This window comes from Leucopleurus acutus, assembly GCF_964270905.1.
Source record: "Leucopleurus acutus genome assembly, chromosome: 9".
Classification (NCBI taxonomy): domain Eukaryota; kingdom Metazoa; phylum Chordata; class Mammalia; order Artiodactyla; family Delphinidae; genus Leucopleurus; species Leucopleurus acutus.
This window is the reverse complement of record NC_139144.1, coordinates 3,526,302-3,550,679: the sequence shown is the minus strand read 5'-3', so window position 1 is coordinate 3,550,679 and position 24,378 is coordinate 3,526,302.

Here is a 24,378-nt window from a genome sequence, read left to right as displayed (position 1 = left end):
ATTCTCAAAAAATATGTAAATATAGAGAAGATCAATAATTATCAACATATGTCCAATCGTGTTTTGGCTCTGCCCAAAACACGATTACTTTAAGGTTACTTTAGGATTACTTCAGAGTTACTTAAATAGTATAGTTACCTAAATAGTATAGATGAAAATCCTAAACATAACATTTCATCGGGGAAAAAATAGCATAAGGACTAAAAAAATACAAAATAAGACAAAAGCTTTTCCAGCTATCCACCCACAAATTTAACAATAAACCCTTAATATTAAAAAATCTAGTCAGTGTATATATCTGCATGATATCATAATTTATTTCCAAAGTTGTTTTATTGAAATCAGAATCCCAACAGGGCTCAGAGTATTGATAGCTTGGTTGATTATTCTCTTGTCTTTAAATCTATAGGTTGTCCCTCTCTCTTTTTTCCATGAAGTTTATTCTTCCTTGTGGGTGGTCATTTGCCTTGTAGAGTTAACAAAATTTTGCATTTTTCTGTGTGAATTCCTGTTTTATTTTTAACATATTTCTCTGATTTTCATGTTTTTCTTTTTTAACAAATTAGTGATTGGGAACTACAGTTTTGATTCAGATTTGATTGGTAAGAGTTCTTCATAGTTGATGTGCTACACTTCTTATTTCTTCACATTAGGGAGCACATAATATCTGGTTGTCTCAAGTTTTATGTTCTTAAAATTAATCACTAGGTTCATTCACTTAAAATCCCCCTCGATGTGTTATGATTCTTAAACACTAATACATTTAGATGTACTGTTTTCTCTATGGTTTTGAGTGCCCGCAGCATACTTTACTTATATAGCATTATAATAATTATTTTAAAGAAATAAAGCAATTAACAAGGATTAATGTACAAGAATGCTTATTATAGAATGTTTGGGGATAGAAGAAATTAGAAACACATTTAATATCAAGTAATAAAGGCACAGATAAATTATGTAGTACTTGCATAAGATGGAATGTTTTGTAGGTATTAACATGCTTTCAAAAAATATTTAATAACATGGAAGATGTTCTTAATGTAATGCTACATCAAAAAGTGCTGAAGACACAGATTTTTCCTTAAAAAAATACAAAAGCTTATCAAATGTAATTTCAAGAGCAAAGAAATAATATGTAATTTTAACTTCCTAGTGTTTCTGATCGTCTGTAAATATACTAAATTTTAATTTAGGATAATGGATAATAAGAACCAATATTACTAAATACCAACAAACTGATTTGTAATTATATATGGCTGAATAAAGTTGTTTCTTTTGCCCTTTTCTCAGTAATTTGGTGCCAACAACAAAAGTAAAATTTAGTGGAAAATATTTTAAGTGCATCTTCAGTAAGAATAAAAAATATTTTTTACCTCTCAAAAGAAGATTTTGTTAGCATAAGGAAATATGACCAAACTGAGGAAGAACTGTGAGATCATAAGATTAACAATACAGATCTCAATAACACAAAACAAAGTTATAAAATTAGGTGACTATCCTTGTGTTTCCTGAATTAAAGTTTGGGAAAAGGAGCAGGTTTCTTCAGGAGAATTAATGAGTGCTAAGAAAACACATCGAAACCAAATTGTATGGATAAGGTTTTCTCGTATAGAATTGCTGTTATAGCAACCAAGTGAGGACAACTTGAAATCCCCATAGGAATGACAAATAAATTATGAAGAATCCAGAATATGTGCTATGAAGGTATTTTGAAAAAGTTATAAATCTATAAACAGACATGAAAAAGTCTCTAAATCTTACCATCAAATAGAAAGCAAAATCCAAAACAATACAGAATATTAGTCCAATGTTTATATTTCCATCAATTTGAATAGTTTACATTTAACAAATTTCATGAATTAAATGTATAGACAAAACATTCATATTATTTTTATTTTAAATTTTGTTTTGTTGAATGCTGGTTAGTTTGAGCATTTCATTGTATTTATCACATTTTTTACATTTGCTTTCCTGAATTTCTTCTTCCTGGCCTTTATTCAATATAATATTTACCTTTATTTTTAATGAAATCTCTTGCCCCTATATTGATTATTTTGCATTGCAGAAGTTATTTCTCTATTTTGAGATTTGTTTAAACTTTTGTTGTTGTTGTTGTTTAAACTTTTTGAAGCTTTTGGTGTTTAAGCAAATCATTATGTCTGCTTTTATTGTGTAGCTCAGAGTTTCAGTTATCTCCTGTATTATTTCAGTAATTTGATGCTCTATATATTTAAGTCCTTATTCCATCTGAATTTTATTTTGATTTGTATTTTAAAATCTATATAAGGAGACCAACCATCTGCTAACTAAAATGTACATATGTATTTTGCATTATCATATCATGATATTTGTGCCCTACAGAAACCTCTGAATAAAGCATACTACTGTAGTTGAGGGGAGGGGCGGGGGGACAGCGTGTCCTTAAAGAGAATAACTTACCATCAAGAGAAGAGTAGGTCCTTCGAGAGAAAACAGAAACTTATCAGAAAATGTTAACTTGCTGGACAAGAGAAAACACATTTCAAGCTTCTCCTTAACCACTATTCTACAGAATGCCAAGCACTTGAGTGTATTCACTTTTGACAGTAGGGGATAGAGTGTATTAAATAATTTTGATACTCACTAGCTGATCCCATGAAGATGGGCTGCTGCTTCGGTTGCTTTGGAAAACCATAAATATCTATTTAAAACTCAGTTTGTGAACATCTGTGGTTAAGTTAATCAGATATTTTATCAACGTTTCTTCATGCATTCTCAGTTCCATGAGGTGAAAACGTGCTTCATTTTTACCCCCTCAGTCCACCATTCACCAGAGGAAAGTTCTCCTTCGTTTGCAGCATTATGTTTTTATCAGATCGAATGTTGGGCAATTATCAGCTTCATCTTGACTTGTGTCTTCAGAAATGTTGAAAGGAATCCAAAACTAGTAACTGATAAATAACTATGTCACTTTCTGGATTAAAAAAAAATCTTGTAATTTGTAAAAGTGACTGTTTCATGAAGTTATAATTTTCTGTAGATTGGATTTTATTTTCCACCTTCTTTCACTTAACTATTCTCTCATCACACCTAGTTTCTATTACTTTCTTCTGAATTCTGAGAAAAATTGAGTATGTATGTATGCCGAGGATGTATTTCATTGCATTGATTTTCTAAGAAATATAACTCGCTGCTTACTGCTATCACAATGATTTTAAATTTGATAATTCTGTTTTTAATCAGGAATAATAATTTCTTTATAATCTCTAGAATAATAAAGAGGTAATGATAGCTTTGAATCAGGTCGAAAATGGAGTAGTGGCTAGACTCTGGGTTTCTGGGGTTCTAGGTATGTCCCAACCACATCTGGGGCTTCCCATGTCTAGAGGTGCCTCAAGCAAGGAGGGCTTAGCTCACACTTGGAAGTCCCCTATTTACTTTGTCATGTTCCCCAGGGTGGGAGTCAGCTTGCTGAACGCCTTCCTGTTTGCACCAGAGAAAACATAAGAACCCAAGTTTTTGCCTATCCCCATCTCTGCGTCAGGTCCAAGCCATTTTCCTAGAGATATGGTAACCATTCTTTATTCCATAACCCTCATTTGAAGCCACTTCTGACCTGCAATGAAGATGAATAAAGAAAACCTGGACCATTGTTCTACATCATGGACCACAGCACAGATTTGGACTATTCTTGCACATGGACCAGTAAAATGTATAGGACCTTAAGCCCATGTTCTTTATTTGCATCAAATGATGACCAGTAGACTGATTTTCAATCACTTTTCTTGTAGCAGGAGATGAATTAAATAAATAACTTAGGTAAAAAAAGAAAAGGAGAGAAAAAAAGGTAAAGATAAGAGGAAGACCATGTCTCACTCCCCCTTTTCTTGTTGCCCTAGATTCCATCCTTCCAAGCAAGGAATCATAACATTTTATATATATATATAAAACATATATATATATAACATATATATATATATATATAAAACATATACATGCACATATATATACACACATGTTATTTACATTTTGTGAAAATAAACATTCTGCACACTATATAAAAGACAAAAATTGATCAGTTACAATTAAAGTTCCCACTACTCAGCACTGTGCAAAGAGAAAATTGGAAAAATCAGTTTGAGATTAGTTCTCACTTTGATGCAATGGTCTCAGCAGAGATGGATCTAGAGGAAGTGTAAGGTGGCAGGTCTTCTATGATGAATGGCTTATTAGAGGAGAGTATGAATTGGTAATAAAAAACATGTGATTTCAGTTCACAAGACTGATATAATTTGTGAGGTGAAAATAGCTAAGAACTTTTCAAAAATAATGACAGACCCCAAACCATAGATCAAGGACTCAGAGGAGTCCAAGTGGGATAAATAATAAAAAAATTTTCACCTGGCATGTTGTGTTCAAACTACAGAAAATCAAAGAAAAAATCTTGAAACACACACAGAGAAAAACAACACCTTACCTATGAAGAAAGAAGTACAAGATTTATAGCAGACTTCTTGTCATCAACAATGCAAACAAAAAGAGAGTGGAGTGAAATATTTAAAATGTTGAAATAAAGAAATCACCAAGCTAGAATTCTGTATTAAGGAAAATTGTTCCTCAAAAATGAAGGAGAAATAAAGACTTTCTCAAATGAACAAAAATGAGGAATTTTTCACCAGTAGATCTGCCTTTCAAAAAATGTTTAAAGAAGTTTAATTTTTTTAAAGTTTAGAGAAAGAAAATGATGCAGGTTAGAAACTGAGATCTACGTAAAGAAATGAAGGGCATTAGAGAGGGAACACATAAAGGTAAAATAAACCCTTTTATTTTTATTTTTCTTACTTGATTTAATATATAAGTGTTCAAACTAACAACAGAAACAATATATTGGATGAGTATAGCTTATTGATAAGTGAAATGAGTGACATCAATGTTAGAAGGAATGAATATGAAATATTTTAAGGTACCTACACACTCATAAAATAATATAGACCTATTTAGAAGTGGACTTATAAATACATGTTGTAAATACATGTTGCCATCCTTAGGGCAACCACTAAAATCATTTTTTAAAAAGAAGTATAACCGATTTGTTAAGAAATGAGAGAAAACAGAATCATATAAAATGCCTAATTAAACCAGATAAGGCAGAAAAAGGGTAGAATATTAAAAAATAAGAAGTGCAATGAATAGAGAACAGTACAGAAAGGGGAGAGATTAATCCAACTATACACATAATCACTTTAAATGTGAATGGATTAAATGCAACTATAAAAATTAAAAACAGAAAATGACAGAGGGGATAAAGAGAAACAACTGACTATATGTTGTCTGCAAGAAACCCACTTTAAAAAGAAAGACATAGATTATAAGTAAAGTGATGAAGAAAACTATACCACACTAACACTAATGAAGGGAAAGCTGGAGTAGCTATATTAATGTCAGGCAAAGCAGACTTCAAACAAGGAAAATTATCAGGGATAGAGAGAGGCATTACATAACGATAAGGGGGTCAATTTTCTAAGAAGACTTAATCCTTAATGTGTATGTGCATAACAGCAAAGTACCAAAATAAGTGAGGCAAAAACAGATAGAATGGCAAGATGAAATAAACAACTCTATTATTATAGTTGGAGACCTCAACAGACCTCTATCAGTAATTGACAGATTCTGCTTACAGAAAATCAGTGAGCATACAGTTGAACGGAACCACCATCATTATCAACTGTATCTAATTGACATTTATAAAATACTTATCCAACAGCAGAAGAATACAGTCATCCCTTGGTATCTGAGGGGGATTTGTCCCAGGAGCCCCTGCATATACCAAAATCTGCTGATGCTCAAGTTCCTCATATAAAATGTAGTAGTAAAATGAATGGAAATTTCAATCCCAGTTGATTGAATCCACAGATGCGAAACCCAAGAATTTGAAGGGCTGACTATATGTTTCTTAAAAACAATCCAGGTATAAGTGGACCTGCCCAGTTCAAACCCATGTTATTTAAGAGTCAACTGCACATTCCTCTCAAGCTCACATGGAACATTCACCAAGATACATCACATTCAGGGACATGAAACACACCTCAAACACATTTTAAAAGAATTGAAATCATCCAAAGTATGCTCTCAGAACACAATGGAAATAAACTAGAAATCAACAACGGAAAGTGGCTGGAGAATCCCAAAGTATTTGGAGATTAAACAAACAACACACTTGTAAATAACACATGGGTCAAAAAAGAAATGTCAAGAGATATTAAAAATAATTTGAACTTAGTGAAAATTGAAATAAAACCTATCAAAATTTATGAGATGCAGTGAAAGCAATGCTTAGAGGGAAATTTATAGCATTGAATGCATATTTTTTAGAAAAATAAAGATCTAAAACCAAAAATGTAAGCTTTCACCTTAGGATACTAGAGAAAGAAGAGCAGTATAAACCAAAAGAAAGAAGAAGTAACAAACTTAAAGCAGATATTAATGAATCTTAAAATAAGAAATAGAGAAATATCAATAGAGACAATGAGAAAGTTAATGAAACAAAAAGGTGGTTCTTTGAAAACATTAATATAATCAATAAACTTCTAGCCAGGCTAAGAATAAATATAAAGACATAAGTTACCAACATCAGAAATGAAAGAGGGACCATCATTTAAAAATATAATAGACTATTATGAAAAACTGTATGATCCCAAATTTGACAATTTGAATGAAATGGACTAATGCTTGAAAGACACATCATACCAAAACTGACACAAGGAGAAATAGATCATCTTAATAGGCCCATATCTATTACAGAAATTCAAACAATAATTATCCTTGCAGAAGAGAAAGCACCAGGCCCAGATTTTTTCACTGGTGAACTCTACCAATCATTTAAGAAAGAAATGATCCCAAATCTCTTTAGTATCCTCCAGAAAAGAGAAACAGAGGGCACACTTCCTCACTCATTCTTTGAGACCAGAATTGCCCCAATAACAAAACCAGAAAAAGACAAGAAAACTACAGTCCGATATATCATGGGTAGCTGCAAAAATCCTAACCAAAATTATAGCTCACTGCATCCAAAGATGTAAAGAAAGAATGTTCTCCATAACCAACTAGGATTATCCCAGGTATTCAAAGCTGTCTAAACATTCAATAATCAATGTAATCCATTGCATCAAAAGGCTAAAGAAGAAAATTTTGCAGCAGTATTACCACAGACATGTTACCTTGCATTCTCGTGTCTCATTTTTCACATTTGTAAAGTATGGTTTATAATAGGACACACCTCAAACAAGGCAGGCCGTGAGGAGTAACTGCTGATTCCTTCTTCTCATTCATTTTAGGAGGAGACCACCAAGCACTAGTCTGAATCTAGCAGGGGAATCAGACATGGCTGTCATAGAGTTCAGGAAATGATGGTACAGAGATACAAATACAGGCCTGGAATACAGTAGGTAATTGCTAAGTGTTTGTTGAAAGAGTGACAAAATGAACACAATACTATGGGGACTCAGATGAGGGGCAGCTAACTCTTTCTGGTAGTTTCATGAAAGACTTCTTGGCAAAAGTGATTTTTGAGCAGGTCTTGAAGGATGCATAGGAAGCTATCCAAAGGAGGAGATGTATACACCAAAGAGCAAGGGGAGTCCCAAGTGACAGCAAGCGAGGCAGTGAGGCCAGGAAGAGCTGTAATGCCCCTCCCTCCCTCCTTCCTTCCTTTAGGTTTATGGCTGGTATAGATTTAGGGCTTTATAGTTGTTGAGATTATCTGGTCTGGGAAACTTGCATTGTATCTATTTTTGTAATATAATTTTCTTCCCATTGTGTAATATAGCAAGACTTCAGGTACTCAATCTAAACGTTTTGTATTTGGGCTGAGCTGACATTCTGTTTTAGAAATACCACTCTAATATTTAGGTGTTATATAGTTATGAGCACTGTTTACTATTGTCTGCTCTCATTTGCCAGGTTCTAAGTTCTACCAGTTGTTACATATTTAGAAAATCACAAGATAAAAATACTAATTTTGATGCAAAATTTTGGCCAAGTGTAGACAACAGTATCCATTTGATATGACTTAAAAATCTTCTGCTTTTACTTTTATTTTCTTTTGCCTTTATTTTGACTGTGTAAATATTTCCAAAATTTTGATATTTTTACAAAGAAAAAATACATGCATAGTTCCATCCATTTTGTAAGTAGACTTTTAATTTTGTGTTTATTTCCAAGACTTCTTCTTTGAACACCACCATTTTGTCATTGAACTATCCAAACTATGTGAATTAAAAATTTTTTTGATTATATATTTATTAGTAAACTTTATTTTTTAGAACAGTTTTAGATTTACAGAAAAACTGTGAAGCTGGTACAGAAAGTTCCCAAATAGTTCATATTCAGTAGCCTCTATCAAAGCATCGTACATTAATATGGTACACTTGTCACAATTAATGAACCCAAATTGCTAATTATTAAATAATTATTAACAAGTTCCAAACTTTATTCAGATTTGCTTAATTTTTACTTAATGTCTTTTCTCTCTTCCAGAAACTCACTGAGGATACCACATTACATTTAGTTGTAATGTCACCTTAGGCTCCTCTTAGCTGTGACAGATTATCATACTTTTATTGACTTTTGATGACCTTGAAAGTTTATTTTTTAATTTTTAAAAATTTTAGTGAAGTGTAGTTGATTTACAATGTCATGTTAGTTTCAGGTATACAGAACAGTGATTCAGTTTATATATATACATAAACTGAAGTTTATGTATATATATATATATTTCAGATTCTTTGGCCATATAGGTTATTACAAAATATTGAGTATAGTTCCCTGTGCTATACACTAGGTCTTTGTTGGTTATCTATTTTATATATAAAATATATAACTATGTATATGCTAATCCCAACCTCCTAATTTATTCCTCTTCCTCACCTTTCCCCTTTGGTAACCATAAATTTGTTTTCTATGTCTATGGGTCTATTTCTCGTTTGTAAATAAGCTCAATTGTATCTTTGTTTTTCAGATTCCACATATAAGCAATATCATATGATAACTGTCTTTCTCTGTCTGGCTTACTTCACTAAGTATGATGATATTTAATCCATCCATGTTGCTGCAAATGGTGTTATTTCATTCTTTTTATGGCTGAGTAATATTCCATTGTATATATACCATATCTTCTTTATCCATTCATCTGTCAGTGGACATTAGATTGCTCCCATGTCTTGATTACTGTAAATAGTTCTACAATGAACATCGGGGTGCTTGTTTCTTTTTGAATTATAGTTTTCTCTTGATATATGCCCAGGAGTGGGATTGCAGGCTCATATGGTAACTCTATTTTTAGTTTTTTAAGAAACCTTCATACTCTTCTCCATAGTGGCTGTACCAATTTACATTCCAAACAAGAGTGTAGAATGGTTCCTTTTTCTCCATACCCTCTCCAGCATTTATTGTTTGTAGAATTTTTGAAGATGGCCATCCTGACTGGTGTGAGGTGATACCTCATTGTAGTTTTGATTTGCATTTCTCTGATAATTAGCAATGTTGAACATTTTTTTATGCACTTTTTGGCCATCTGTATGTCTTCCTTGGAGAAATTTTTATTTAGGTCTTCTGCCCATTTTTTGATTGTTTTTTTTTTCTTTTTTGATATTGAGCTATGTGAGCTGTTTGTATATTTTGGAGACCTTGACAGATTTGAAAACTGTTCATGTATTTTGTAGAATGTTCTTAAATTGAGAGTTGACTGATGTTTTCTCATTAGACTGGAGTTTGGGATTTTGGGGAAGGAAAACTATAGAAGTAAAGTGACACTTTCATGTCATATCAAGGGTACATATTATGAACATGACTTAGCACTGTTGATGTTGACCTTGACCACCTGGCTGAGGTAGTGTTTGTCCAGTTTTTCCACTATAAAGTTTTTACTGTTGAAAAACTTTTATTTTAACTGCCTCCTTTCCTTGCTTATCTGTAAACTGCCACTCCAATTACATTCTTACTTTTCAAAAATAACACATATAAAACATGGAGAATACAAATGTATCAAGAAAACTGAAATTACTAAAAACCTCCCCACAAACAACACATCAAAATATTCTCAATTTTTTTTCTGAACATAAACAGCTAAGATTAAGTTATCAGTTTTCTAGGGTGATTACTATCATAATAGTAGTCATGGGAAATTTCCCTTATCTAATGGAATGTTTGGTTTAAAAATAATTAATCCATGTTGTGAAATCTAAGAAATTTGCTCCAAATGGAAAAAAAAAGCTCATCTTTTTGCCCCCTTCAACACATCTGCATTTTAGCAATAGTAATAGCTACCATGAATTTCAATGAATCTTACATACCAGGTATCATGTTAAGTACAATGCACATACTATCTTCTATAATACTCAGAGCCATCCTTTAATTATTTCTCTCATTTCACAAAGGAAACACCTGAGTTTTGTAGAGGTAGAATACATTGTCTCATATCATAGTAAGTATGCAGCAGAAAACTGAGTCAAACAGAGCAAAAAAACTAATTTCTTTACCACTCTTTTATATGACATCTTGCCTTTTGGTCCTCTGTTCACCAGTAGTACATTTAGAAACTACAACTGAACTGTATTGCTGATTATTTTAGTCATATAGAGTAGGTCGACATGATAGTGCCCTGAAATGTAGCAACTGTAGGTACAATTATTGTATGTGAACTATACAGTTCAGAGATTATAGATATACTTTTATACATTGAATACTTAAAAACTTCTGTCAGGGTCACTGGCTAGCTCTAAAGGGGAAACCCAAATTAAAGGAAGTGTTTGATTATTTTCTGCCTCTATGCTAGAATGAAGTTCTATGAGGTCAGGGAGTTTATTTTATTAAGAGATCTATTCCTAAATCCTAGAAAAGTTCCTGGCATGAAGATACAACGTTAAACATTGCCAAATATTTGTGGGGAAGTATAAACTTAATATAGAGTTATTTTTCAATGTAATGCTACCAGATTTTACTCCTATTTGTACAGATGAACAAAACCGCAGCAACAAAATACTGCCTTCATAGAGCTCAAATTTCAGTAACTCATAATCATTCCTTCTCATTTCGCTGAGGATCCTTTCAATTTATTCATTTCTAGTGATATTTTAATGGAATTGGTTGATCTCAATAAAGTATAGTCTTAATTATGTTGAGCTCTTAAGAATACAATGGCCACTTCATTTCGTAGTTGTGATATCTTCACAACAAAAAAGAGTATTTAACATATTTTAATCCTGGTTGGAATAAATTAAATGAAATGTGCAATACAAAATCATTTACAAAGCTCTTTTAGGAAATAAAATTTTGTTTCCATTTTGGTTTTATTCAGCTAAGAAAGTTAATTTTCTGTTCTGAAGTGCTGTGTGAAACAGGTTATAAATGAACTGAATTTCATAAGCCAAATGAACCTGCAATTCTTGTCCAAGTTTAAATAAAAATGTGGTATATAATACACACGCAATTAAAATAGTGAAATCGTGCAGGGCATATATTATTGGCTCTATATCTAAATACATATATCATACAAAATTGCAATCCAGAGGTACAGTGTACTTATAGATGGAATTATGTCTCCCCTAAATCCACACATTGATGTCCTAACATCCAATGTGCCTGCATTTGGAACTAGGGACTTTACGGAGGTAATTAAGGTGAAATGAGATCATAAGGATGGGGCCCTAATCCAATAAGACTGGTGTTCTTATTAGAAGAAGAGAAACCAAATAAAAGGTCATATGAAGACACAGAAGGCAGGAAGCCAAGGAGAGAGGTCTCAGGGAGAAGCCAAACTTGCCATCACCTTGACCTCTAGCCTCCAGAACTGTGAGAAAATACATTTCTGTTGTTTAAGTCATCCACTCTGTGGCATTTTGTTATGACATCCCTAGTTGCCTAATACCACTGCCTAAACCCTAAAGACACAAGGAAAAAATCCCCTAAGGAAAACTTGATAGTGCGTGTAGAAAGCTTTTTTCATATATTTAATAGTTTTAGGGTTTATGCGTGCATGTGTGTGTGTGCGTGTGCTTGAAAATACAGCTCATGCAATATATACATTTATATGTATATACACACACATATACCCCAAGCAACTTAAAATCGGCAATATGTATGCTTTTTTTGTATGTTTTTATTTTGTATATTTAAGAATGAATAGATATTACTTTATAGGTGTTATACAAATGAGCCAAAGATGTCCCCTGTTTACTGTGGCCCCCATGTTTTTACTTTATCACAGTAGTCTAGACTGTTAGCTCAAAAGCCTACTGGTGCTAAACTCAAATTCTTACACATCCAATTGCTTTAAATATAGCCCCAATAGGCCTATTTTTAGTCATTTAGAAGCCAGTCTTCTCTGCAAACCCCAAGAAACTGCACCCAACATCTACTAGCCATAAATAAGGTAAACCATGGCCCTTTAAAGATCCCAAGTCCCTGCCGGCTTTGAAAGCTCTCTGACCCAGGCATCACCTAGACACTTAAGCCTCCTCTCCAGCTCTCTTCCCCAGTCATTTATTTGTCCTCTTCCCTTTATGGATGGTGGACCTAGGATGCTGTGTCTAAGAGGTCTCCTGCTGTGAGGGATCTCCCCTCACATGCATCCTGTCCAAGTGCTGCCCACAATGCAGCTCTTTGTGTGCTACTGCCACCTCCTAGCATATGTCTTGTCCTTGATTAGCCACCCAAATCCTTTAATTCAATGCAATGGGTATGAGTATCTTAAATATGGATAGGCTTGTAGTCAAACTTAGAAATACATATGAATCAAATAGAAAGCAAACATTTATTAGAAGTGGCAAAGCTCTCATAAAGTACAACTATCTCATAAGGGTGTTGGGAGGAGTAATTAATGTACAATAGTTAGAATAAAGCTCGAAACACAGAAAGTACCTAATGATATTAAGCAAATATTAATAATCTTATCAATCTAGACTCAAAAATATGGATCTAATTTATTCATCTTTTTTTGCTCTGCTAACTTTTTATTATCATTTTATAACTTATTCAGCAAACATATTTGAGTACTTTCATTGTGCCAGGTCACTACATGGTAGGAATTTTCCATAATTGTTCCTCTTAATTTAAATAGAGTATTTCACATGGAACTCTTTTATTATATAAAGAGAATTTCCTGTCCAGATTAGTCAATTTTAATCATAAATCATTTAAGAGATTGTTCTATAATCACTGAAAAAAGCTGACTAAATACATGTAGATTAAATGAGTTTAAAGTCATTAAAGTTATAATGTAAGAGAAGATGATTCTAGGATAACTTATAAAAGTCTATGCTTTCCTTCCATATTATTTCCTTTTGTGATCATGTTTACTATTTCCTTTTGGTTTGAGGTTTCTAGGGTACTGAATACACTGGTTTCTTTGATTCTTCAATTTTTATCAAAACTTATCTATTATGTCTATTTATCTATAATGTATTAAAAAACATCAAACCCAAAATGTATAAGAATTTTCATATGTTAAATTCCTTTGGAAACGAGAGTCAATGTAAAAGACACATGGATTCCAAGTTGTGTCAGCACCTTGTGTCCAGGAGTGTGTTAAACTCTATCTCAATTAACAGAGATGTTTATTAAAAAATTAATAGCAGTTAACACTGCTGTATGATATATCAGAGAGTTGTTAAAAGAGTAAATTCTAAGAGTTCTTATCACAATGAGAATATTTTTTTCTTATTTCTTTTCTTTTTATTGTAGCTATATGAGATGATGGATATCAGCTGAAACCACTGTGATAATCATTTCAGAATACATGTAACTCAGACCATCATGCTGTGTGCCTTAAACTTATACAGTAATATATGTCAATTATTTCTTAATAAAACTCGAAAAGAAAGAAAATAAGTGGTGGTTTTAAAAATTTACCAAAGTGAAATTTACTAATGGGAAACTAGAACAGCAAAATAATAAAATGAAAGTTCCCACATGGCAGTGTGAATTTTCTCTTTGCTACCTCTCTTCAAATATCAATATTTAAGCCTTTGAAGAGAAGCTTTATAAACAACTTAAGTATGTTTAAAAACATAGAACTATTGTGGTAGAAAGTCCTTTATATTTTGATTACATCATGTTCAGACTGAAAAACCAATAATTAAAGATTAGATAATTAGGAGGTTAAAAATCTTCAGGTTTGGGGGCTGTCACTGATTTGCAAGGCTTAAAAAGGAAGTTTGCAAATAAGAAGATGCTGAAGTGTACCAGTACGAAAGTAAAGTAAGGAACAATCTATGTGACCTTGAACTTGGTGACACATTTTTAGACACAATACCAAAAGCACATTCCATGAAAGAAAAACTTGGTAGGTTGGATTTTTAAAATTAAAAATTTCTAAGCTCTGAAGTAAGCTTTTAAGGGAATAGAAAGACAAGCCATAGATTGGGATAAGCTATTTGGAAAACCCATGTCTGATAAAGGTATTGTATGCAAAATACAGAAAGAAATTTTAAAACTCAACAATAAAAACAAAATTAAGGCAAAATATCTGGATACCTCACCAAAAAGGACATACAGATGGCAAATAAACAGGAATATGCTGAAAATTATTTGTCATTAGGGGACTGCAAACTAAAACAACAAAGAGATATCACTACACAACCATTAGAAAGATTTTAAATCCAAAATTTTAACAATACCAATTGCTGACATGGATGCAGAGCAACAGGAACTCTCATTCACTGACGGCGAGAATGCAAAAGGTTCAGCCACTTTGGAAGACAGCTGGCAATTGCTTACGAAGCTAAACATAGTCTTACCACACAATCCAGCAGTTATGCTCCTAGATGTTTACTCAACTTATTTTAAAACATATTCACAAAACCCCTGCAGACTTCAGGTTTTTGATCTACATGAAAGAAGCTTGGAAGTCACCACCCTGTCCTAACAACCAGTAAAACGCTGAACAGACTGGAAAATCAACAACTCTTCTTGAATTCATAACATAACAGAGGGGGAGGACACAGTGCAAACTGCTGTCTCCAGGACTGGAAAGTCAGACAAGTGAATACAGAGAGTCATGACTCACCTGAGCAGAGTCTGGCGGGCAGAAACTGGCAAGGGAACCAGTGCCGGAGCAGGAAAATCTGAACTGGAATTGTCTAATTGCTGGAGGCTCAGTGTGGACAATCCTGACAGTTAAAAACTCCAGGGGAGCCCAGTCATAGTGGGGCTCCCACACTTTAGTGAGTTTTACTTCCAGGAGCTCAACTGGATTCTCACAGTTAAGTGTCAGAGAAAAATCCCCTTGTGCTGTCAGCAGCAGGAAGGGAAGAGGAACCATTTTGAAATATGCCAGAGAGCAGGCTGTTCTACTTAACAAGGCCAGCGCTCAGGAGAAATTAATTAACCGGAGTCTAATTGGCTGCGATAGTAGCAGAGCCTAGCTCACCTGGGAGAAGGGAAATACCCAACTCTAGCCAGCTGTAGCCTTCCACATAGGAGAGGGGGAATACACAGCTCTAGCCCACTTGAGCCATCCTCATTCACCTAAGGAGAGAGACAAAAACTGAAAAACACTCGTGAAGCTCCAGAGGCACTGGCCCACTAAACAACTGAGAGCTAGTTGTTAGAGATTACAGAATTACAGGTATAGAATCATAGAACACTTCCCCTCCCCCCACACCTTACCACCACATTACTAACGGCCTGGTTACAGCAGTTCTTTGTTCAAATCTGGCTGTCAAGAAAAATTACAAGGCATAGTAAAAGGCAAAGAAAACACAAGAGATAGAAGGAACCACACATCGCAGGGATTGGGAATGATCATACCAGGATTTTGAAAGAACTATAATTAATATGTTAAGAGCTCTAATGGATAAACAGCATGCAAAAACAGATGGATAATGTCAGCAGAGAGATGGAAATCCTAAGAAAGAACACTAGAAATGCAAAACACTGCAACAGAATTGGGAAGAAAGCCTTTGATGGGATTATTAGTAGACTAGACATGACAGAAGAAAGAATCTCTAGAATATCCAAAGTCTGTGGGACAACTACAAAAGGTGTAACATACACGTATAAGAATACCACAAGGAGACAATAGAAAATAACAGAAGAAATATTTTAAACAATAATGACTGAGAATTTCCCCCAAATTAGTGTCAGTCACCAAATCACAGATCCAGGAAGCTCAGAGAACATCCAACAGAATAAATATCAAAAGATTACATGTAGGCATATCATTTTCAAACCATAGAAAATCAAAGATAAAGATCCTAAAAGACACCTTCATGCAAATATTTATAGCAGCTTTACTCATAATTGTCAAAAATCAGAAGCAACCAAGATCTCTTTTTAACAGGTGTGAATAAACAGTTGTGGTACATCCCAACAATGAGATGTCATTCCATGAGAAAAAGAAATGTGGTACCAAACATGAAAAGATATGGATAAATTATAAATGCATATTGCTAAGTGAAAGGAGCCAGTCTGAAAAGAATCATGAAAAACTGTATGACACTCTGGAAAAGGCAAATCTATAGAGATCATTTTAAAAAGTCAGTGGTTGCCAGGTGTCTGGGGACTGAGAAGTGTTAAATAGGTGAAGTACAGAGGATTGTTTAGGGTAGTGAAACTACCCTGTACGATACTGTAGTGGTGGATACATGATACTGTGCATCTGTTAAAACCCACAGAAATTTACAGCACCAAGAGTGAACCTTAATATACATAATTTAAAAAAACATTCATTTAGATATTCTGGAGAATCCACAGTGGAACACAGAATGTGACAAGACATCTAACTGTATTACAAGTATGAAATAACTTCACTTAAGAAGTTTTGGGGAAAATGGTGTTGACCTAAGTAACTGTGGAACTGAGTGGAGGCTGTAAAATGAAAGCCAAAGTAAACTATATAAAAGCGCTGTAAAAAATTAATGAACAGACACTTTGCTAAGAAAAAATAACTCAGATAATATATTTACTTGAATTAAAGCATAACATCATTGATATTCCCAGTCTCTGACTAAATTGGCACTGAATGACTCACCCTGGATTGTCACATCTGTTGCCTTTGAAGTCTGTGAAACACCAGTGTCTCAAGCACATGTTTAAGGCTTTACCTGAGATTTCACATACACTGATCTCAGGGACAAATTTACCTGAAATGGGATTTTAAAAATGTATAAATGTATTAAAGCCACGTAGGATCTTTACTTTGGTGTTGCCTGCACTCAAGTTGCAGATTCCCTTAAGACTCTAAATGTACACTTACCACAGCTGATGGGTTTAAGCAGACGTGTTGGTTGCAGAAGCTCAGAGATGAGAGAAGTTGAAGAAACCTGCAGAGATTTCTTGGAACCCAGCTCCTATTCACTAAAACCAATGACAAATGTAAAGCAAATAGGAGGTGACAAAGGTTGCAAAGACATTCATTGTTTTCTCTAGTGTGTGCTGATTGCCAAGAGTCCGTTCCCTCTGTCATCCATTCCCCAATACGGCATGAGTTAGAAATTTTATCAGTAAATGTTTTCACTCTCAATATTCAACCTGTTCTAACAGACCGTTAAAGACAGTTTTTAGATTCACAGCTTGTCATCATTTGTCTATACCTGTGGCAAGGAATATGGAATAAGATGGTCTCAGCGCTTTTTGCACATTAAACTAAGGTGACAGATGCTGTGTATCAGAATGATCAGGTACATAAAATTCAGAGACCCAACTGGCATGCTGTAGTTATTTGGATTTTATTTTTAAAATGTTCATGATAAAGGGTTATAAGTTCAATATTATAAAGTCAGGTATACATTATAATGAAATGAACTACATGAATTAGCAATATGCACAATACAACTTATTCTTTGATCCTGATTTTTAGAATTCATGTTATGTTTATCAATGTATACATTAGAGTTTTTCTATTTAAATACAGTTAAACAGAGCTATAATAAAAAGCATGACGTTTTATAATTGGGATGAGCTTTCTCAATAGGCAGAGGGAAGGAATGTGACTGACATCTTTATTTTCTTCTATGTGTAAAGGAAAATCACTTTATTTTGACATGCCTCAGTATTAAAATCAGCATTATAAACTATTCATTGTAATCCCTAATTTTCATACTGATAGTCAAGATTTAACAGAAGTTATAAGAATTGCACTGATATAGATTTATGGTACTCCAAATAAACATCAAATATGGGCTGTGAGCTAAAATAGCCTATGTCATACTGCTTAGGTCAGCTTCAGAAAGACACTGTAGATTTCCAGAATTCTTCAGCACTCTAAAATATGCATTGTAATCCCTAATTACAATGCAGATACAAGTCTGTCGATGCCCTTTCACATAAAACTCCTTTAATCGCTGCTTCAGATACTGGCAAATCATGATTTACAATTAATGAAAATTTAAAATTACACAATTATTAATCAAATAGTGTACTATCAAGCAGGATGGATTAAATTATGATGTGATAATTTACAATCACAAAATCTCACTGGATTAACACAGTCACAATTTATTTCTTGCCAATTAAGCATATTTATTGTGGTACTGCAGGGGCTTTCTGCTTATAACTGTCACTCAGGAAGCTAGGGTGATACAGACTCATTCTGGACACGTAATTCTACAACCATTGCAGTAGGCAAAAGGTTAGATGGCAAGTTGCACCTGTATTTCAATTTTTCCAATTGGAAATCCATATAATACTCTGTTCACATTTCACTGGCCAAAGCAAATCACATGGCAATTCTTAATTTAAAGATAATGGAAGAGGAATAAACCTGGGATGATTCCAACACCAATCATAAGTGCTACAATTATTGAGGAGGCCTCCCAGTGCACTTCACAGGCATACCTATGTTAAATATATTCTATCCATTAGCTTCAGCTGAGTGCCCAAAGAAAAGCTGGAGCTCTTGGCAATCAAACTACCACATGGTGAAGATTACAGTCAGCAAATTACCCAGGGCTGGCCCATGACTGTTCCTGTAGGTAAAGTTTTCTTGGAATCAACCATGCCCACTCCTTTAGGATTGTTTATGGCTGCCTTTATACAACAACAGAAGAATTATGTAGTTACAAAAAACTCTGTATGGTCTGAAAAGTCTAAAATATTTACTCTTTGGAGTTTTAACGAAAAATTTGCTGGCTACGAGTGTAAGTGCATACATGACAGATGATAAAGATTTTATTTTTGTTTCTTCCTCATTTTTTCTTTCAGTAGTGCTTGTTTCTGATGTAATACTATACATGTGAAAATTCAAGGAGGTCCCCACAGGAGTCTACATTATTGATTAATGAGTGTGAAAAGCATCAATCCATATTTACCACCAGAAATTACTGAGAAAGGTTGAGTTTGTAACTGTGAAAGGATAAATATGAAGTTATGCATGCCTTTTGGTAAACACAGTATTTTTATATATCTTTTGTGTATTTTTAATTAAAAATTATTTCATTAATAGTTACTTTTTCATTTCATTTCTTTTTTTCTATCGTGGCAAAATCCACAATTCTTATCACTTCAGCTCTGTGGCATTAAGCGTACCCACATTGCTGCACAACCATCACCACCATCCATCTCTAGAACCTCTCCATGCTCCCCAACTGAAATTCTATACCCATTAGATACCAACTCCCAATTTCCTCCTCCCCACAGCCCCAAGTAACAGTATCTGTCTCCATGAACCTGAGCACCCTAGCTATTCCCACACAAGTGGGATGTTGCAACATTTATCCTTCTGTGACTGGCCTACTTCTCCTAGCATAACATCTTCAAGGTTCATCCTTGCTGTAGCACATGCCAGGATTTCCTTCTCTTTCAAGTCTGAACAATAGTCAACAGTATGCATAAACTACATTCTGTTTATCCTTTCTTCCTTGGATAGACACCTAGGTTACCCCCACCTCCTGGCTACTGTTAAAAATGCTGCCAGAACATAGGTGTACAAGTGACTGTTCAAGTCCCTACTCCAACCTCTTTTGGGTATATACCCAGAAGTGGAACTGCTGGATGACATGGCAATTGGTGTACAATTTTTGAGGACTAGACAGTCCTCCAGAGCCACTGCACCATTTCATATTCCCATCAGCAAAGCACAAGGACTCCAATTTCTGCATATCTTTGCCAACACCTGCCATTGTGTTTTGTTTCAACAACAGCCATCCCAAGTGTGTGAGGTGACATGCCATCCTGCTCTCAGTCTGAATTTCCCTAAAGATTAGTGATATTTAATATCCTCTCATATGCTCATGCACTACCCATACATCCTCTTTGGAGAAATGTCCACTCAATTCCCTTATATTTAATTGGACTGCCCTGTATTGTTATTGCTGAGGTGTAGGACATCTTTTGGTATTCTGGGTGTCAATCCCTTATGCAGTATATGATTTGCAAATATTTTCTCCCATTCTGTAGATTACATCTTCACTCTGTTGATAGTGTCCTTGGGTGCACAAAAGTTTTAAATTTTGATGAAGTCCAACTTATCTATTTTTTCTCTTGCTGCCTGAGCTTTCAGTGTCATATCCAATAAAACATGATCAAATCCAATGTCATGAAATTTTGCCATGTTTTCTTCTAAGAGTTTGATAGTTTTAGCTTTTACATTTAGGTCTTTGATCCATTTTCAGTTAACTTTTATATATGTTAACAGCATAACTTCCTTTCTTAATGCATGTAGATCATCTACTTCTCCCAAAACCACTTGTTGAAAAGATGTTTCTTTCCCCATTGAATAGTCTTGGCATCCTTGTCAAAAACCAGTTGACTACTTGAGGTCCCTTTAAATTCCATGTTAACATTAGGATGGGTTTTTCTATTTCTGCAAAAAAAAAAATCATTGTGATTTTAATCGGTATTGCATTGAATCTGTAGTTTACTCTGGGTATTGTTGACATTTTAACAATATTGAATATCCCAATCAATGAATATGGGACATCTCGCCATTTATTTGTGTCTTTTTAAAATTTGTTTCTTTAATTTCAGTGTAAATATTTTTTCTACTTGGTTAAGTTTATTCCTAAGTATTTTATTCTTTTTGACGCTATTGTAAATTGAATGGTTTTCTTAATTTCCTTTTTGATTGTTCATCGTTAGCATACAGAAATGCAACTAATTTTCGTTGTTGATTTTGTATCCTATAACTTTGCTGAGTTCATTTATTAGTTCCATTTTTTCTCTTTTTCGGGTTGTAATTGTTTTGGTTTTCTACATATAATGTCATGTCATCTGTGAACAGAGATAAGATTAATTTTTCCTTTCTGATTTGGAATGTTTAACTTTCTTTTTCTTGTCTAACTGCCCAGGTTGACTTCCAGGACTATGTTGAATATAAGTGTTGAAAAAGAACATTCTTGTTTTGTTCTTGATATTAAGAGAAAAAGTTTTCACTCTTTTATCATTGAGTATGAAGTTAACTATGAGTTTTTCATATACGGCCTTTATTATGTTGAGGTGATTTCCTTCTATTCCTAGTTTTTAGAGTGCTTTTATCATGAAATGTGTTAAATTTTGTCAAATGCTATTTCTTAATCCATTGAGATGATCATGTGTTTTGTTCTGGTTTGGTTTGGTTTCTTCTGCTAATGTGATGTATCAATATTACACTGATTGATTTTCATATGCTGAACCACCCTTGCATTCCAGGAATAAATCCCACTTGGTCATGGTGTAAGTAAACAGAATGTTTATGGGGAAATTTAACAAATATTTTTAAATTATAAAAATTTTCAAATATTTACAAAAGAAGAAAGGTCAATAAATCTTATGAATTCATCATCTAGCTTAAAAAAATGTTTTAAATCTATCCCCTAATATTTGTTATTTAAACCAAACAACTTTAAAGTTAATATGAATCTCAAAAATAGTAATAAAAATATTTCTTACATAAACACAATCACATTAGCACTTGTTACAAATTTAATTATTTATCAATGTTATGTAATAATATTCAATTCATAATCAATTTCCTTTACCTTCTAAAAAAGTATTTTCACAGTTTTTGATCACATCAGAATTTTAAAAAATCACGCAAAATCCTCCATTTTAATTTTTTGTTTTTCAATTCTATTAAAATTTTAAAGAAATGTAGGCAATTATTGTATAGTACACTCCAAATTTTGGATTTTATTGATTGCTTCCTTATGAGGTAGCTTAACTTTTTCCCTGTTGTCCATATTTTCTCAATATTTTAGTTAGATATAAAGGTTTGAATATATTAAACTTCAAAACTTTTGTCAAGAATACTGTGTAGGGCTTCCCTGGTGGCGCAGTGGTTGAGAATCTGCCTGCCAACGCAGGGAGCACAGGTTCGAGCCCTGGTCTGGGAAGATCCCACATGCTGCGGAGCAACTAGGCCCATGAGCCACAACTACTGAGCCTGCGCGTCTGGAGCCTGTGCTCCACAACAAGAGAGACCATGATAGTGAGAGGCGCACACACCGCGATGAAGAGTGGCCCCTGCTTGCCACAACTGGAGAAAGCCCTCGCACAGAAACGAAGACTCAACACAGCCAAAAATAAATAAATAAATAAATAATTATTAAAAAAAAAAAGAATACCGTGTAGATAATTTTGGGTGATTCAATTGCATAACATGGAGAAGCATAGTATGTTTGTTTGTCTCAGGACTAGTGATTCTAATCAGGAATAAGTCTAGATTAGTTAAGGCCTGAAGCTTTTACAATTTGAAGTCTCTTCTTTAACAAAAAGGCTACAGAATTACAAAAAAGTGACAAATATAAATGTTTAGTTAGAATAGTAAAGAAATTACAGACACAAAAATTAAAATTCATAAAACCTAACTAATTTCTTCAAACATCATACACTGTTCTGGCCCCTCCCAGAGCTTGGAAGTGACATATGCAAATAAGGGAACCTGAAGCTGAAGCTTAATTACCTTCATGGTAACCTGCTTCTGATACTAAGATTGATTACTGCATTCCAGTCATGACATAACTCCTTCTTTATAATTCTTCCCGTTAGCATTTCACCTTAGTACAATGGTAACAGCCATCATGACTGTTGCCTAAATCCATTATTTCAATATAGATTGTGAAAAGTTATTTAAATTTGATCATTTCTTCTCCATTTTTGAGACAGAATGCATTTTTAAGAACAGTGACCCTCAGAGCTATTTGACTATCTAAAATACAGTTCCTACCATAAAGATAGTAAAATGTGTATTTCCTTACCATTATCTATTTTGAGAGTAATGAGTTGATGTTTAAGCAAACTCTAATGATTTTATCATTTTGATATGTTACTTTTTTCTTCTTTTTATCACTATCTCTATGAACTCATTTTCTACATTTAGAGTTTTAATCAACTGTGAGGTCATTAAAAAATTTTTTTAACTATCTTATCATTGGCTTAAAGATTCTATTCAAGCTGACTGACTCTTGGGTCCTCTTGACATGACCCCATTAGTTTCGAGTAGCCAGTTTTTCTGGTGTTTTAATATGTGTTAGATTCACCTTATACATTTCCTGCCTCAAACACAGAACCAATCATTTCCCCCAAGCAAATCCCAGGCCCCCTTAATTGGGTACATTATATTACAGACAACAATCTTGTCATTGGGTAATATATCACTGTAAAAAGTGGCATCTCCTGCTTCTTTACAAAAATTACATTTCAAATTATATCACACCAGACCAAGTAAAATGATTGCCTGCAGTCTACTCTGATATAATTGTGTTAGTAAATATAATTTGGATGTATTTTTCTTTTGACTCTCAGAAAACTTGCATTTCTAACCAGATACCCAACTCACTATTTTTATTTTTAAGAGCCAAGGATTACTACATTGGTTTAAAAACTAGTACATCTTCTATAATAGGGTTACAAACAGAAAAATACCTTCTGAGTTTACTAAATATAGACAAATCATATGTGGTGATATATACAAATTATGTGTGTCTAATATTTTATACATAATTTACTTATGACTGAATAAATAGATATTATCATGGCTTAGCTGCAAGTTACAGTTTTCTTATTTCTAATGACAAGTCCTATAACAAGAGAAAGTCAAGGATATTTCTGTACATAAAACGTGTAGCATTTTTCCAAAACTCTTCCCCTCTGTTGAATTAAGTAAAAATTGCAGTTTTACTTAATTCAACAGATCCTTGACTAACTGGCCGTCAGTTCCACTGTGAATGTGACATTCAGTAAGCTACAATTATAAATCCTTAAGAGTCTTCTTATTATTGAAAGGAAGGTGAACACAAAAAAAATAACATTATATTTTTACATTTAACCAAGATTATTGGTTCTTTGCAGCAAGGTTTTCAGACAATAAAAACAACTGATGTCATTTATCTCCAAATATCTTTTACAGAGCAGGGGAACTAACGTTCTTTTGTTCTGCTGGCCAATTTCCTTGCTGTTGTGTAAACATTAGTTTACTTTTAAATAAAA